Source organism: Dromiciops gliroides, chromosome 3 (genome assembly GCF_019393635.1).
Source record: "Dromiciops gliroides isolate mDroGli1 chromosome 3, mDroGli1.pri, whole genome shotgun sequence".
Taxonomy (NCBI): Eukaryota; Metazoa; Chordata; class Mammalia; order Microbiotheria; family Microbiotheriidae; genus Dromiciops; species Dromiciops gliroides.
Genome location: NC_057863.1, coordinates 421,114,544 through 421,130,491, shown reverse-complemented (window position 1 = coordinate 421,130,491; position 15,948 = coordinate 421,114,544). Strand labels below are relative to the sequence as shown.

The 15,948-nt window shown below is 36.6% G+C and overlaps 1 protein-coding gene across 6 annotated transcripts in view; it reads left to right on the top strand.

Annotated features, from left to right (window-relative positions):
* GULP1 (GULP PTB domain containing engulfment adaptor 1) overlaps positions 1-15,948 on the top strand; it is a 370,363-nt gene that overhangs the window by 101,017 nt on the left and 253,398 nt on the right. For all 6 annotated transcript variants that reach the window (XM_043998703.1, XM_043998701.1, XM_043998704.1 and 3 more), the window contains exon 2: positions 15,273-15,390. The gene's annotated coding sequence lies outside the window, so the exon portion shown is untranslated. The remainder of the gene's footprint in view (positions 1-15,272; positions 15,391-15,948) is intronic.

The window sequence follows — 15,948 nt, the reverse complement described above, 5'->3', positions numbered from 1 at the left end:
GTGCCAAGTACTTTAGAAATATCTCATTTGCTCCTCAAACTAACCTTGTGAGGTAGTTGCTATTGCTATCCAAATTTTACAAATGAGGAAACTGAGGCAGGCTAAGGTTAAATAACCTACCCAGGGATACATAGTTGGTCAGAGTAGTTACAGTTGGTCAGAGTAAGTGAAGTGGGATTTGAACAGAGGTTTTTCTGATTCCAAATCAGGCACTTTATTAACTATGCCACCTAGCTCCCTCTAGTTGACTCTGTCTCTTTCTCTCATAGATAGATAGATAGATAGATAGATAGATAGATAGATAGATAGATAGATAGATAGATAGATAGACAGATAGACAGATAGGTAGATAGATGATAGATGATAGATAGTAGATAGATGATAGATAGATAGATATAGATAGAAACACACATATGCATATATGTATATACATACAAATATTTATGTGCATACACATATATATGAAATAATTATTGAACAAGATAGCAGTATTTATGATAGTGTCATGTACTTAATTGCCTAAGCTTCTTTCTATAGAAATAGCAGATAGGACAGGTAAAAATGTAACACTAGTTGTAGAATATGGATAATAAGTGCAAAAACTGAGAGAGAGGGGAAAGATAATTGTTGGTTGGGCATCATGATGAAAGGTTCACAGAAGGTGAGAGATTTGTGCTGTGCCAATAATAAAAAGTCCAAAGCACCTAATCACATTTAGAACATATGGTCATTGTTTACTCAGGTAGTAATTATAGCTTAGGAAATCAGATATTTCTATAATTAGATCATTATTGTGCTTTTCAATGTGCCTATATTAATTATAGAGAATGATTTATTAGTCTCTTAGAAGACTTGAATAGTTGAATGCTCAAAGTGTTATTATGTAAATATGCAGAAGAGGATATCTACTTAAGATGCAAAAAAAAGTTTTCCTAATTCTTTCTTGTGATTATTTCTAAGGTTTATGTTTTTCTTAGCTTTTAGACTGTTTAATCTCTGTGATAGCTTAGCTTCCAGTTTTCGGTTCTTTTTATCAATTGCTGCAACTCTCAGTAGTAATTGGTTTTCTGAGGTGTTGAAATCCCTGTTGAATCTAATACCTTATAGATTGAAAATCCTTGATAGGTGCGAGTTATTGCTGTGAAGTTACCTATTTGGAGAATTAAAGAATTTACCATTTTTGCCTATCAGTTGAAAACTTGGTGCCTGTGCAAATACTAATACTAGTAACTAGATCTTGTCAGTATTCTGCAGTTAAATATGAAAACATTTCTTTACCTCATAGTGTTACAAATATTTTGCACACTGATGATATAGAATGCTTTGAATTCTTTTATAAAGAGTAGAAATTTAAAAAAAGAATTAAAACAAAGCAACCCAGTGGGATGGAATTTTTCTGGCTTAAATCCTGCTCTGATTTTATATTGTGACTTAGTGTACTTTCTTTCTGTCCATTTAAAGTAGTAACCTCCTCACCATTTAATAACCTACAAGATTAATATAGTCTTTGGGGGTGGGGGGTACTCCTGTGATAATTTGCAAAAGTATATGATAATATTTATTATAAGAGCTTTGTTTTTCTTTCCCTCCCTTCCCTCAATTTGGGGTTGGGGAGGTGGGATCGGGTTGGCAAAGAGATAAATAAAATTAATAAAAGGACTCATTAAAACTTTTTTCTTTTAAATTAGCAGAACACAGAAGGAAGAGCAAAACACAAGTGGTGGAAATTTGCAATTCTCTTTTTCTGTTCTGCTCCCTATAAGGAGATGCACTTTTTTTGGAGGGGGGCGGTATTCAGGATTAAAAAAAAATAACCCAAAAGGATCTCATTTTAAAAAGACACCTTTATTATGGAATAATACATTTTACTTAGCATTTATTTGAAGGGCAATTGGGGTTAAGCGACTTGTCTAGGGTCACACAGATAGTAAGTGTCAAGTGTCTGAGGCCGAATTTGAACTCAGGTCCTCCTGCATCCAGGGCTGGTGCTTTATCCACTGCACCACCTAGCTGTCCTGGAATAATACATTTTAAATTCATTAGAAAGTTACAAAACAAAGTGCTTTAAGGTTGGAAAAAGAAAATTAAAAAAAAAATCAGAAGACTCAGGAAAGACTTTCTGAAGGAAGGGAGATTTGAGGTAGTCTTTAAAGGACACATAAGAATTAAAAAGGTGAAGATGGGGAGGCAGCACATTCTAGGTTTGAGCAGCTGCCCAGGCATTTGTATAGGTATATGGGAAGGGAATGAATGGTCTGTAACCCAAGAGTTATTCAGTTTGGCTGGAGCACAGGAAAGGGTACTATGAGATATGACTGCAAGTGGAGAGTAATGTCAGCTTCGGGGGGCGGGGGGGGGGCTTGAATCCTGGGTAAATAAGTCTGAATGTTACCTGGGAGTCTGTGGAAGACTACATAAGAATTTGCAGTAAAAGATCATGGCACATAAGATACTGGACTTTAAGAGGAGATGATGAGCATACAGTGGTTTGCCAATCTTTAAAAAAAGCTATCTTTTTGTCAGCTTGTGTGGAGGAGGAGGTAGCCGGGTGGATACAGTGCTGGGTCTGGAGTCAGGAAGACTCATCTTCCTGAGTTCAAATCTGGCCTCAGATACTTACTAGCTGGGTAACCCTGGGCAAATCACTTAACCCCATTTGCTTTAGTTTCCTCATCTGTAAAATGAGCTGGAGAAGGAAATGGCAAACCACTCCAGTTTCTTTGCCAAGAAAACCCCCAAATGGGGTCACAAGGAGTTGAATATGGTTGAACACCAACAAATTATCATTAGTAGTAGAAGTAATAATGATCATGACTCCATCTATGTATAAGAAACATTATTCAATCAGAGATAAGAAAGATTGTAGTATAATTAAGGAGATCTGTAACTCAGCTGGACAAACATTAAGCACTGATGCACTGTGCTAGGAACTGGGTATGCAAAGAAAAATAAACATTCTTTTTCCTGAGAAACTCATATTCTTCTGTAAAGAGTCTATTGTAGGAGGTAGCTAGGTGGTACAGTGGATAAAGCACTGGTCCTGGATTCAGGAGGACTTGAGTTTAAATTTGACCTTAGACACTTGATATTTACTAGCTTTGTGACCCTGGGCAAGTCACTTAACCCTTATTGCCCCACAAGGGAAAAAAAAGTGTCTATTGTAGTCATATAACTAGGGCATCATGAGAAACTGTATTTAAGAGTGGGAATCAAGGAACAGATGCCAGAGATACTACAGAGGTAAACCATGTTCTTATAAACTGGTGAACTGAACTTGACATACTTTTAATATTTAAAAAGATATGTCATTTTATTGATGTGACATGGATTATAACTACTTCATTAATTAATAAATAATATCAATGACACCTGTGGCAAATGTATATGTGTGTATGTGTGTGTGTGTGTGTGTGTGTGTGTGTGTGTGTACACAGATGTAGACACAGTGAGTTTGGTCTGAAGGTGACAGTTTCCTACTTGGGTTCATGATCAAAATCTTCACTGTACAGCCTTTGAGAGCCTAGCAGGCCCTCACCATGTAAGGTTTTAGTGATAGATATACAAGCATAGACAAGATATAACATCACATTATTACAGACTAGCAAATGAGGAATTCTCTCTTCTCTCCCCTATAACACAGAAAACTAACCTCAAACTCAGATTTACACGGTAGATGAATTAGGAGAATTTTATTTGCCCTCCAGTAGCAAATTATTTCATTTTTAAAAGGCTTTTTTGTAGAATTAATTTAAAGTGTCCCAGTACCTTTAAAGTAAAATGTGATTTGAGGCAGCTAGGTAGTGCAGTGGATAAAGCACTGGCCCTGGATTCAAGAGAACCCAAGTTCAAATCCAATCTCAGATACTTGAACTTACTAATTGTGTGACCCTGGGTAAGTCACTTAACCCCGCTTGCCCTGAAAAAAAAAAAAAGGACAAACAACAACAAGCAGTCATGATTTCAGACAAAGCAAAAGCAGAAATAGACCTAAAGTAAAATGTGATTTAAAAAGTCAATTTTCAGTTAGTTCTTCAAAAATATCTCTATTACATAAAATGTGGTCTGCCCAAATCAATAATTTTATAACATTCTTCATTCTGAGGGAAAGCATAACCTATAGTTGACCTTGGAGCCAGGAAAAGCTGTGTTTAAGGCCTGCATATGACCCATAGTGGCTGTGTGACCTGAGGCAAATCACATAACCCCCTTAGTACCCTCAGATAATTGTTTAAGCCTGCAAATTACAGAAAAGATGCCAGTCTGCAGTGGCACAGGGATTGTTCTCTTCTAGGAGTTCCCTATACAATTGATCTCAGTTCTACTGCCTATTCTTATTCTATACTTCAACATAGTAGAAAAAAAATTCCATGATTACATTTGTTGATTTTAGAGTTACTATGAATCCACAGATGAATATCAACATTTCATAAAACACTGTTTTATCATATTTAATAAAAGTTGTTTGTATTTTTTTTTGCATTGTTGATTTTGTCTGCATTTCTCACAATTGTAAAAGCTTGGCAGGGCAGCTAGGTGGTGCAGTGGAAGAGCACTGGCCCTGGATTCAGGAGGACCTGAATTCAAATCCTGCCTCAAACCCTTGACATTTACTAGCTGTGTGACCCTGGGCAAGTCGCTTAACCCTCATTGCCCCCCCCCCCAAAAAAAAGCTTGGCTTTCTTAATTGGGTGTTGTGATGCATCTGTATCTTCTTGATAATGCAAGAAATAATAATGAGCAACAAATAGTTTTAGAGCAAATTACATTAGGAAAAAGAGAAAAAAAATAATTGACACTTAGAGGATGATTCAGGTGGGAGATGACACCTAAGGTGGCTTCTAACTTCCCATAATTCTAAGATTATAAGTCAAGGCAAAATAAGGTCGTATTCAGATTCCATTTAAAAATGAGATCATTCACTCATGTTATTATGTATTACATTTTCATCTGTATATCTTATCTGATTTCTCTTTGTTGTTGGCTTGGATAAATGGGTATATTTGCTATTCACTACATGTGGTCTTTGTGGAAATGGCTATTTGTGGGAGGGGAGAGAGAAGTATAGCTAGGGCCATTCCTTCTCCATTAAGGGATAGAGTCAGGAGCTCAGCTTGAACCTAAACACTCCTTTCCCTAGACTAATGATGTTTAGGGAGAGGAGAAAGGGAAACAAGTAACTTTTCTCTGAGGAAAGAAAGGAGAGTGGCCAGCCTCTAACACCAAACTCCTGCTTCCCTTCCTGGCAAGAATTAGTCTCCTTGGAAGAAAGGTAGGTAAAGAAGCCTCTAAAGACATGACTATTTGCCAGCCATGTCTCGACAGACTCATGAAGACACATATAAACTATATGGACAAAACATACAGTACCCACCTATGCCTTACATCTTATTATGGCGTGGAAGTGACCCTGTATTCTCAAAGGCTCTTGTTACAGAAAATGTTTTCTGGTGGTTCATTGGCTGAAAAAGCTTTAAATATGTTCTCTGTGAAAAAAAAATAGACCCCAGAGATCAAGGACCAACCTGTAAGGAAAACCTAATTAGCAGAAGCAAGTTGGCCACAATATATTTCAATTTAACAAACACTATTTAGTGTTCATAATGTCCTAGGCATTGGGAATAAAAAGAAAAATAATAACTTCCATCAAGAAGTTTATATTTTGGGGGGAGATATAACATAAAAACATGTAACATGCACTTTGAAGGAAATTGACCATGAAATCTGTAATTTGTGTATAAATTCTTATCAGAAAACAGCACAGGGGAAATGCAATGTGGTATGAAAATTTGGAGTATGACCATGCAAAACATAACTTCTCCAACATTTAGACAGGAAAGTTCATGTAACTCCACCATGGTGTAATTTAAGAGCATGATCAAAAAAGAGCAACATACAAAACATTCATTTTGCCAAGAACATCAAAATACTATTGTTCTAAGCATAACTGATCACATTAGACTTATTAGGAATAATTCAGCTCTTTAACAATATCTTCTGGCTTTTTCCCCCTTGGAAAGCAATGAAAAATAAGCACAAGTCCATTCCAGAGGAATATCTTCACTGTATTATTTAATTGCTTTATTATATAAATCGCTCCCTGGGCTGCAAATAGTTTAATGTAATGGAATTTCAAGGAAAATTGAAATGAGAGGACAGTCTGACAGAGATGAAGCTAAAGGCTATTTCTAGAATAGTAAAAAGCATTTGTTAATCAGAATGTTCAAAGTATGGAATTCCTTGACAATTCTGATTTGCAAGAGTTAATAGATGTTGCTACAGGTGATTTGCCTTTGATCATTCTTCCTTTCAAGCCTTAGAAATGCATGGAAGGACTGTGATTTACACATGTAGGTCATCTTCCTTCCAGAAAGCCCTATGGGACAGAAGTTCAGTCCTTAGCTCTACATTCTGCTCCCTTCTCTAAATTAGAAAACACTTTGCCTAGAAACATAAATCAGTCTAGGGTTGCACCATTCTATTCAATGCAATTTCTATATCAGACAGAACATAGGTTGATGTTTTTTATGTCAGAGAATATCAGATCTGACCATTTCTCTTAATTGCTGAGGTATTTAATAGTAGTAGTTTTATGGTAGTAGTAGTAGTGGTGGTGGTGGTGGTAGTAGTAGTAAGTAGTGATAGTGGTAGTGGTAAGGATAACTAGCATTTATATATCACTTTAGGGTTTGCAAAGTACTTCACACATTATCTCATTTGATCTTCTCAATAACCTTGTGAAGTGGGTGCTGTTATCCCCATTTACAGATGAAACCTCTGGGGCTGACAGAGGCTAGGACTCTGCCTAGGTTCACATAGCTAGTAAGTATCTGAGACACAATTAAAATTCAGGTCTTCCTGACTCCATATCCAGCATGCTACCCACTATATACCTACTCCTTCACTCACACCTCTCCCCCCTCAAATGTCCCCACACAAAGGGCTTCCTAAGTAGCAACACAGATTTTGATAGAAACAGCTATTTGGCATAAAATGTGCTATAACACCCATCATTTCATCAAGTAATATCTCTTCATTTAAATGATGTGTAATAGACATATTTATCTAAGTGTAAGCTTCTTCTTCCTGTTTCACTAAGCAACAGAAACAAAAATATCAGCCTGAACTATCCTGGGCTTTAACGCCACCTTAATGCTAATTCTATTTGCCTTTTCTGCTTAATTAATTGGGGGGAAGATAGTCCCATTTCTAAAACTAAAGAAAAGTTAGGTTAATCAAAAAAAAAAAAAAGAGTGTGTTTAAACACTGCAACAGACTACTAAAAGTACATTGTAGACAACTAATGGTCACAAACTTGAATTTTGGGTTTAGTTTTATAACATTCACACTACTAATCTAAATCTTTATTACTCTTCATAAATAAGCATGGAGAGTTTTCCTTATGCCAATCTAGGTCTGTATTCATCTGAACAGAGGGACGGAATTGTATAATACAGTTGGTGGGAGAGAAGACTACATTCAACCCACAGATAATGGGGTTTAAGATCACTGTTATAGATGAATATTATATTTCTTGGATGACATTGTTGTACTGATGTCATGAATGGCACCCCCTTTGAGCTAATCTCCCACCTACTACTCCCATTGGAGGGATGGGGTACTACTACTAATACCAATGACAGCTAGTATTTATATAGTGTGTTAAGGTCTGCATAATGCTGTACATGTTTTCTCATTTGATCCTCAGAATAACCCTGTGATGGAGGCACCATGATTATCTCCATTTTATGGGTGAGGTGGTGTTATCTCTGTTTATTCAATGTTAAAAGAATTTCAGTATTCTCAAATTAAGGACTTGCTCATACCTAGTTACACTTTAAATTGATTGAGTGATTCAGTTAAGCTGCCTAGACCTTCTGTGAATATATTAATTAAGATAGACTTACATCTGTACCCCCCCCCCCCCCGTGTGTGTTCCAGGCCACACACTCTGCTGAGAGAACTAGGTAGGGCTCAGAAGTTCATGATACAGTTATGCTCTAGGATATAGCATCTGACTTAATGGAATTTCGTCACAGCTCTCTCCTTGAATATTGAGTTGCCAAGGACAGAGAAGGTTGGCAACCAGGTCACAGCCCTATTCTCACACGCATCCTTTTCTGGCGATATCTCAATGTATAGCTGAACCTCCTCTAAACTTGATTGGTCATACAGGGACTGATCACTTTCATTGCAAACCCACCCCTAACTGAAGAATTGTTTGGTTAATCAAATGATCATGTAAGTACCATAGGCAGTTACATATTGAACATTTGAAACTTGATGTCTTGGCAACAATATCAGACTCACCATGTCCAAAATAGAACTTATTCTCTTTTCTTGAAATCTTACCCCTCTTCTGAACTTCCCCATTAATTAATTAACTAATTAATCTATTTATTTATTTGTTGTGTGGGGCAATGGGGGTTAAGTGACTTGCCCAAGGTCACACAGCTATTAAGTGTCAAGTGTCTGAGGCCAGATTTGAACTCAGGTCCTCCTGACTCCAGGGCCAGTGCTTTATCCACTGCATCAACTAGCTACCCCTTTCCCATTTATTTCAAAGGTACTACCTTTCCTCCAATCTCCTAGGTTAATGACTATATTCTTCAATTTCTCTCTGCCTTATCTAGCATATTCAATCATCCACCAGATCATAATGTCTTTCATATCAGACCTACACTCTTCCACCCACCATCTAAATTCAGCCCTTATTACCTTTCACTTGGGCTATTGCAACAGCCTCCTAATTGGCCCTGCCACAAGACCCTCCCCATGCCAGTCCATTCTACACATTTCTGACAAAGTGATTTCCTTTAACCAAAGATCTCACCATATTGTTCCCTGCTAGACTAATTTCATTGGCTTCCTTTTGCCTCTGGGACAAAATATAAACCCTATTGTTTGTTTTGTAAAGTCCTTTACAGCCCTATTCAAGCCTATCTTGCCAGCTTCATTGGACATCACTCCCCATCCTGCACTTTGCAATCCAGCCAAACTGGCCTCTCTATCCTATTCTTCATGTAAAGTGCTTCATCTCTTAACTCCTTTCTTTTACCGTGGCTGTCCCTGGTGTTGATAATGCAGTGTTATCAAACTCAAATGGAAACAGGGGCCACTGATCTGGACCCAAGGATCCCTGCAGGCTGTTATGTAGACTCGGGTCTAAAATATCGTTATCTATTTTGTTGCATTTGTATTTATTTCAAGTATTTTCTAATTATGTTTAAATCTGGTTTATTTGAATCTGGTTTGTTGTAATGGGAATCGCAGCTGTGATGCATTCCTGCCTGATTGAGGCCTCTAGAACCCCTTACTTCCTTTAGTGATTAGGCAGACAACACCTTCCATATGTTACCTGTCTTGATGATGCCCTCACCTACCAGTGTGCTGCCCCCAACAGTGCCTTGGCATTTACTACTTTTTATTTGTTGTCTTTATGTTTATTCTGCATATGCTTGTACGAGCACTTGTCTCCTTAGTTAAAATGTATGTTCCTTCAGAGCAGGTATTGTTCCATTCTTTTTATTTGTGTGCCTAGTGCTTAGTTCAGAACAGGGACCATTTTATGCCTTTCCGTAGATCCATGGAACTTATTAGCACAATGTTGCTACATAGTAGGAGCTTATTAAACGCTTGGTGACTTTTTTGCCACTTGTTTAGTCATTTTGCAGTCATCTCTGGCTTTTCATGACCCCTTATTTTGGGGGGTCTTGGCAAACATATTGGAATGATTTGTCATTTTCTTGTGTAAGAAGAGTTGAGAAAACAAAGTGAAACAAGGTTAAGTCACTTGCCCAGGGTCACACAGCTAGTAAGTGTCTGAGGTCAGATTTGACTCAGGAAGAATATTCTTGACCACTGTGCCACTGAGCTGCCCATTATTATACCTATTAATAAATACAAGCTAACAGCATTTTTAAAAAAAGATTTGCAAACCACTTTATGCACATCATCTCCTCTGAAAGTCCAGCATCCTGTCTGCCATGATCTTTTACTCCAAATGCTTCAGTAATCTAGTTGTCAAAGCAAATGTTAAAGACTGCAAACCAAGGCATGGAGGTCTTAAGATTTATGTTGGTGAAGGAATTGGTTACATTAATGGAATATCAGGTCCTTAATATAATGATGTATTTTTATATCAGACTTGAGATAGCTGGGTAAAATGCATGATATCATATATGGGAGTGGAAAGGACACCAGAGCTGGAGTCAGAAGGATTTATATTCCATTTTTGACACTGTGTCCTAAGGGAATTCAATGAACTCCTTTGGGCCCATTTAACCTGTAAAATGGAGACAATAATATTAATCTTGACTTACCTCACAGTGTGATGATACACCCCCCCCCCCCAATGAGATTATCTGTGTGTGAAAACTTTGTAATTGTCTTCAAGTATAGAGTATTATTAACCATTATGTCATTATGAAAACAACAAAAAATGAGAGAAGCTCTATAGTGCTCAGAGGCTTATAGAAACCCATTTTTCTGCATAGGTTAACTTTACAAAAAAAGATTGAGAAGTATGTTCATTAATATATAAACAAAAGGTTAAATCAGGATTCTGATAAACCAGAAGGAGGATTCTGATTGGCTGATTAATTTATTTGTTGTTGTTGTGGTTGTTGTTGTTGTTTTTAATACACTTGCTTGCTTTAAAGAATCACAATTGAGAATTTTAGCATAATGGTTAGGAACCATTTACATTTTTACTGGCTTGTTAATTATATAGCTCCAAATGCTTGGAATGACTAAAAATTTATATTTATTATATTGATGTCTATGCATATGTTTGTGTATATATAGAATTTACATTAATTCACCAGATAACTGATTTTTTTAAAAATGTAAGCAATAACAGAGGACATACATGGAATACTAAGAGGTGAGATTATATTTAATGTCAATTTTTAAAAAAATAGAAGTGAAGGAGATTGAATTACTATGGTTTTCAATTATGAGAAAAGAACAGGGGAATGTGTAAGAGAAAAATTAGCTAAGGTTCAGAGGATGCTCTTTTATAGTGACTGGGTGAGAATTTCTGGCTACTTCAAAGGGAAGGGATTCAGTTTAATAACAGCAAAAACTAAAACTCAGAAAGTCTGCTGTCTTCCTCACTTCTGCCAGGCTGGCTGTGGGATTATTTGTTATAGTATCAACTGTAAAGCCCTGTGATGTTTTGTTGAAATCCCTACTTTCCTCTGAGGCATAATGCAGGTGGCAGCTCTTGTGGAAAGCTTTTTCCTGAGCCTTCCTCCCTCAGCTCAAATTGATCCTCCCCAAAGTCATTTTTGTCTCTTCAGTTTTCTCAGAGCATTTCTGCATAACACTGATTTAGTACATTATGTCCCACTTAGCTCATAGGATCATCAGCTTTAGAACTGGAGGGGAAACACTTCAATCTTTGCAATTTATAGATGAGGAAACTGAGACATAGATTACTTGTGTATACATTGTTTTACATTTCAGTTTTTTTCCAATGCTCTGTGACCCCATTGGTATATTCTTGGCAAAGATATAGTTGCCATTTCCTTCTCCAGCTCATTTTACAGATGAGGAAACTGAGTCAAATAGGGTTAAGTGACTTGCCATGGGTCACACAGCCAGCAAGAGCCTGAAGATGAGTCTTCCTGACTCCAGGAAGAACATTCCATCCACTGTGTCACCAAGCTGCCCACTTCTGTAAATGACATTCCCTTAATTACAGTTGCAGACTTTTGGTTTTGAATTTGACTTTTTCATTGTCAAGCGTGGCGCCTTGCTTGTAGTAGATATCTAATAAATGTTTGGTAAAATTAATTGTTTGATAAATTTTAAAGGGGCAAGAAAAATGTGCCTCCTCAATTAAAAAAAATCACAAAGGATTTATTCAGTACTTAGCATGATTGTTATTAATGCTCATTCAGTCCTGTCTGACTCTTCATAACCCCATGAACCATAGTACCCCAGGCCCTTCTATCGTCCATTATCTCTTGAAGTCTGTCCTAGCTCATGGTTCTTGTTTGCATGACACTATCTCTCCACCTCATCGTCTGCTGTCCCCTTTTCCTTTCGCCTTCAGTATTTCTCAACATCAGGGTCTATTTTAGTGAGTCTTGTCTTCTCATTATGTGGCCAAAGTATTTAAGCTTCAGCTTCCGTATTTGACCTTCCAGTGAATAGCCAGAATCAATTTCTTTAAGTATTGACTGATTTGATTTCCTTGCTGTCTGAAGGACTCTCACTCAAGAGTCTTCTCCAGCACCACAATTCTAAAGCGTCATTTCTGTGGCACTCGACTTTCTTTACAATCCGTGATTAAATGCTGCTCATTTCTAGTACATTATAGAAAACCATCAATTTTTTAAACATGATAAGAACTTAATAAATAGGTATATATTTATATACCCACACATATATGTTTATCTATGCCTACATATATTTGTGTATATATGTTATCTTTATAGATAGATGCATATCTATAGTTATAGATTGATATTTCAGTTGATATAAATATTGTAAGAAAAACATGAAAGGGAATATTAGCAGTGATAGAATTAGGACTACCTGGCTTCAGGTCTAACTTTTGACACACACTGGCTTATATGATATCTGGGCAAGTAACTTAACTTCTTCATTGGTAGATGGAGTTTTATCACCTGGAACCAGCTACACTAATAAAATCAAAGGCCAAAAAATTATGAAAAAATAATTTTGTAATTTAAATTAAAATACTCTACAATTTATATAGATAATAAAATTCTAATATTTTTCTCAATATCGCTAAATTACAGTGGGAAAAATATTTTCCAAGACTAACAGATAACTCATTGTGTCTTTTGCACTGTAGAGTATGGGCATATGATATAGGGTATCCTCAAATACAACCACATTACCCCCCTTCCCCAACCTTTTTTGGATCTTCTTCTTACTAATTCTCCCCTTCTTTGGATTCAAAAGGAGTTTTAGTGGGCATGTTTGGGAATATTCTCAGTAAATTACCAAAATTTAAGAAGCTTTGATTATCTCAGTACCCCCTTCCCCAACCCATTTCCATCCCTGTAAAACTACAAAATGTGTTTCCCTTGTGAACTGTCTTCCTCTATCAATCTCAAAACACACATTTATAGGCTTATAAAAAATCACTGTTAATGACCATGCAATTTATGAGCAGTATAGAGAATATAGAATGTGGATGAAACTTCAAACAAGGTAGGACTTGCAGGTAAGGTCACCTCATTCTCCTGCCCCTCTCCTTTTTTTTTCTTTGTTTTTGTGAGGCAATTGGGGTTAAGTGACTTTCCCAGGGTCACACAGCTAGTAAGTGTTAAGTGTCTGAGGCCAGATTTGAACTCAGGTCCTCCTGACTCCAGGGCTGGTGCTCTATCCATTGCACCACCTAGCTGCCCCCTTTCCCTCTCCTTTACTGGGTTCGTGTATGTGTGAAGATTGGGATTTTTATCCCCTCTAGCTGGACATTTTCCTAGCACAACTGCTGCTTTGGCCTGGCCTCAACTCCAATCCACAGCTGAGATCTCCCCCCAGGCCCTTTCTTTTCTCTCAGTCTCTCTAGTCAGCACACTAATCCACCAGTACAAGACTCTGCCTCCCCTTTCAGGTGCCATTAAACTTGGGGAAAGATCTTTTCCTTTGGGGTGCCACAGGTGGTCCCAAACAAGCTGAGTTCTCTTGAACTCAAGGTCAAACCCAAGGATTTTCTATCATTTTAAAAAGAACCTCCAAAGTCTCTGTCCCAGAGTATTTACTTTGACATTTAACTTCCTCTCCTCTGCTCTAAGTGGAAAACGTTTTTTTTTCCTCCCTCCTTTTATACCTCCTATCTCACATTCCTACTATGGTCAGCCCAGAAAGAACTTGGAAAGATTTTAGATAGGAATTTTTAACATTGTGTATAACCAATCTTGGGAATTGTTTATTGCTTCATTTTATTTAAAATTTAGCTTGTTATATGTACAACTTAAGCTCTTTGAAGGGTAAAAAGAAATTAAATCTTAAGAAAACTTTTATAAATAATGGTAGTAAGCTCCTTAATTAAGGGAAGGGACTATCTTTTTTCGTTGTTGTTTTCTTAGCACCTAGCACTGTGTCTGATAAGACAGTATGTGCTTAATAAATATTTGCTGACTGACATAAAATGTTGGTACATTTCCCCCCTCCTTTGGCATAGAGAGAAAACTGTTGTGTCACCAGTCTTGATAAGAATTCAACTTTATGGCAGAGGTTCATCTGAATTACTTCATGTGATCAAGCTTTGGGGGAACCAGACCGAGACAAGGAACAAGATGATTTCTTTCATTGTGTTACTTCCTGTTTTCCCCTTTTCTTTAGGAATGAAAATAAAATCTCAAAATCCTAGCCATCTCTGATATGGGTCTGGCCTAGTTAGCAGGGGATTAAACAGCCTAAACACCTCACATAGCAGTTTAAGAGGAATGGAAACTATAATCCTATTACATTTATGTCGTTATCAATGCTCTTTGAATTTCTGATTATCCCTGCCAATCATCAGGGACACTTTCCGTACTTAGCTGGTAAATAACCACCTTAAGTCAGCTATATCTTGAAGTGTACTGCTGGTACTAGTGATAGCTATAGGGTTGAGAGAGTGGAGTGAGATTGGATTACCACTGAGAAAGCAAGGAAGGCTTTGTGGAAAGAGAACTGCATTTAGTTGGAATCTCAGCTCTGATGTTTACCAGCCTGGTAGGTATGGACAATAATCACCTAACGCTTCTTAGTACTGTTTTTTTCATCTTCAGACACTTGTAAGGGAGCAAGCATTCACCCATACTACATATAGTGTCAGATACTGTTGATGTGTTGGTTAAGAATAACTATAGCCAGCATTTATATAGTACTTTAAGGTTTGCCAAGACCTTTATGTATGTTAACTCATTTCAAAGCCCTTTATAAACAACAAAAAATTAGTTATTACTCTTATTACCACAAAATAAAACCACACTTTTTAATGGTAAAATATCTACAATAACAGGGGGAATTGTGAGTTGATATAATTATTAACCAGGCATCCTTATAGTGTCACAGAATTCTTGTTCTGACAAAATAATTTGTAAAGCTTATGACTATAAAATTTGAATTTCATTTATTAGTATGTTTTCTCATTAAATATTGCCTTATTCGTAACATTTCACAGAGATATTTGTAACTTTGATATGTTTATTGTATTTTTTTACTAAAAATTTATTCAAATAGAATTTTTGTTTAGATAGCTACTGAATAAAAACTTATATACATATTTTGTTTTTATTTTCCAGTCACGTGATATTTTATGAAGAATACAAGAGAGAACAACACTTGGAAAATGCTGCTATCAAATGTGATATAATCTATATAACATCTTGTGTCTCATCCAGTTGAATTGAGCATACTCAGGTAGGAATTATAGTATTTTTTTCTATTTTTGTTTTATAGCTGCTTAATTATGAGAACCCATTACCTTTTGAACTTACCTTACATAAAAGTAATTCCACTAAATTAAGAATGCATATATTGAATAATATTTTCTCATTCAGACTCATTCAGACATGTGTTTGCACAGATATTTTTGGATGCAAGTTATAATTAAAATCATACTTCAGACTCTACACATTAATTTCAGTTATTCTCCTTTTTGTTTATGTGTACCATTTATGGCAATAATTCTCTCAGTTAGTTACAATAAGAGAAATGGACATCAAGATTATTCTAGCAAATAGCAGTAAGATTGTTAAAGGGGAAAGTGAGAAAAATTACACATTCAAAACATTTCACATTCATAATCCAAACTCCCAGTTTAATTAAATGGTGTTCAAACTGAGATTTCTCTTGATAAAATACCTTTATTCTCTGCCCCAGTGGATATTTGATCTTATTAATGATGGTACACTTCCCATCAGTTCAGATCACACCCTTCTCAACCTGTGTAACTTCTGTCCAAGTCCTCCAGTGAAT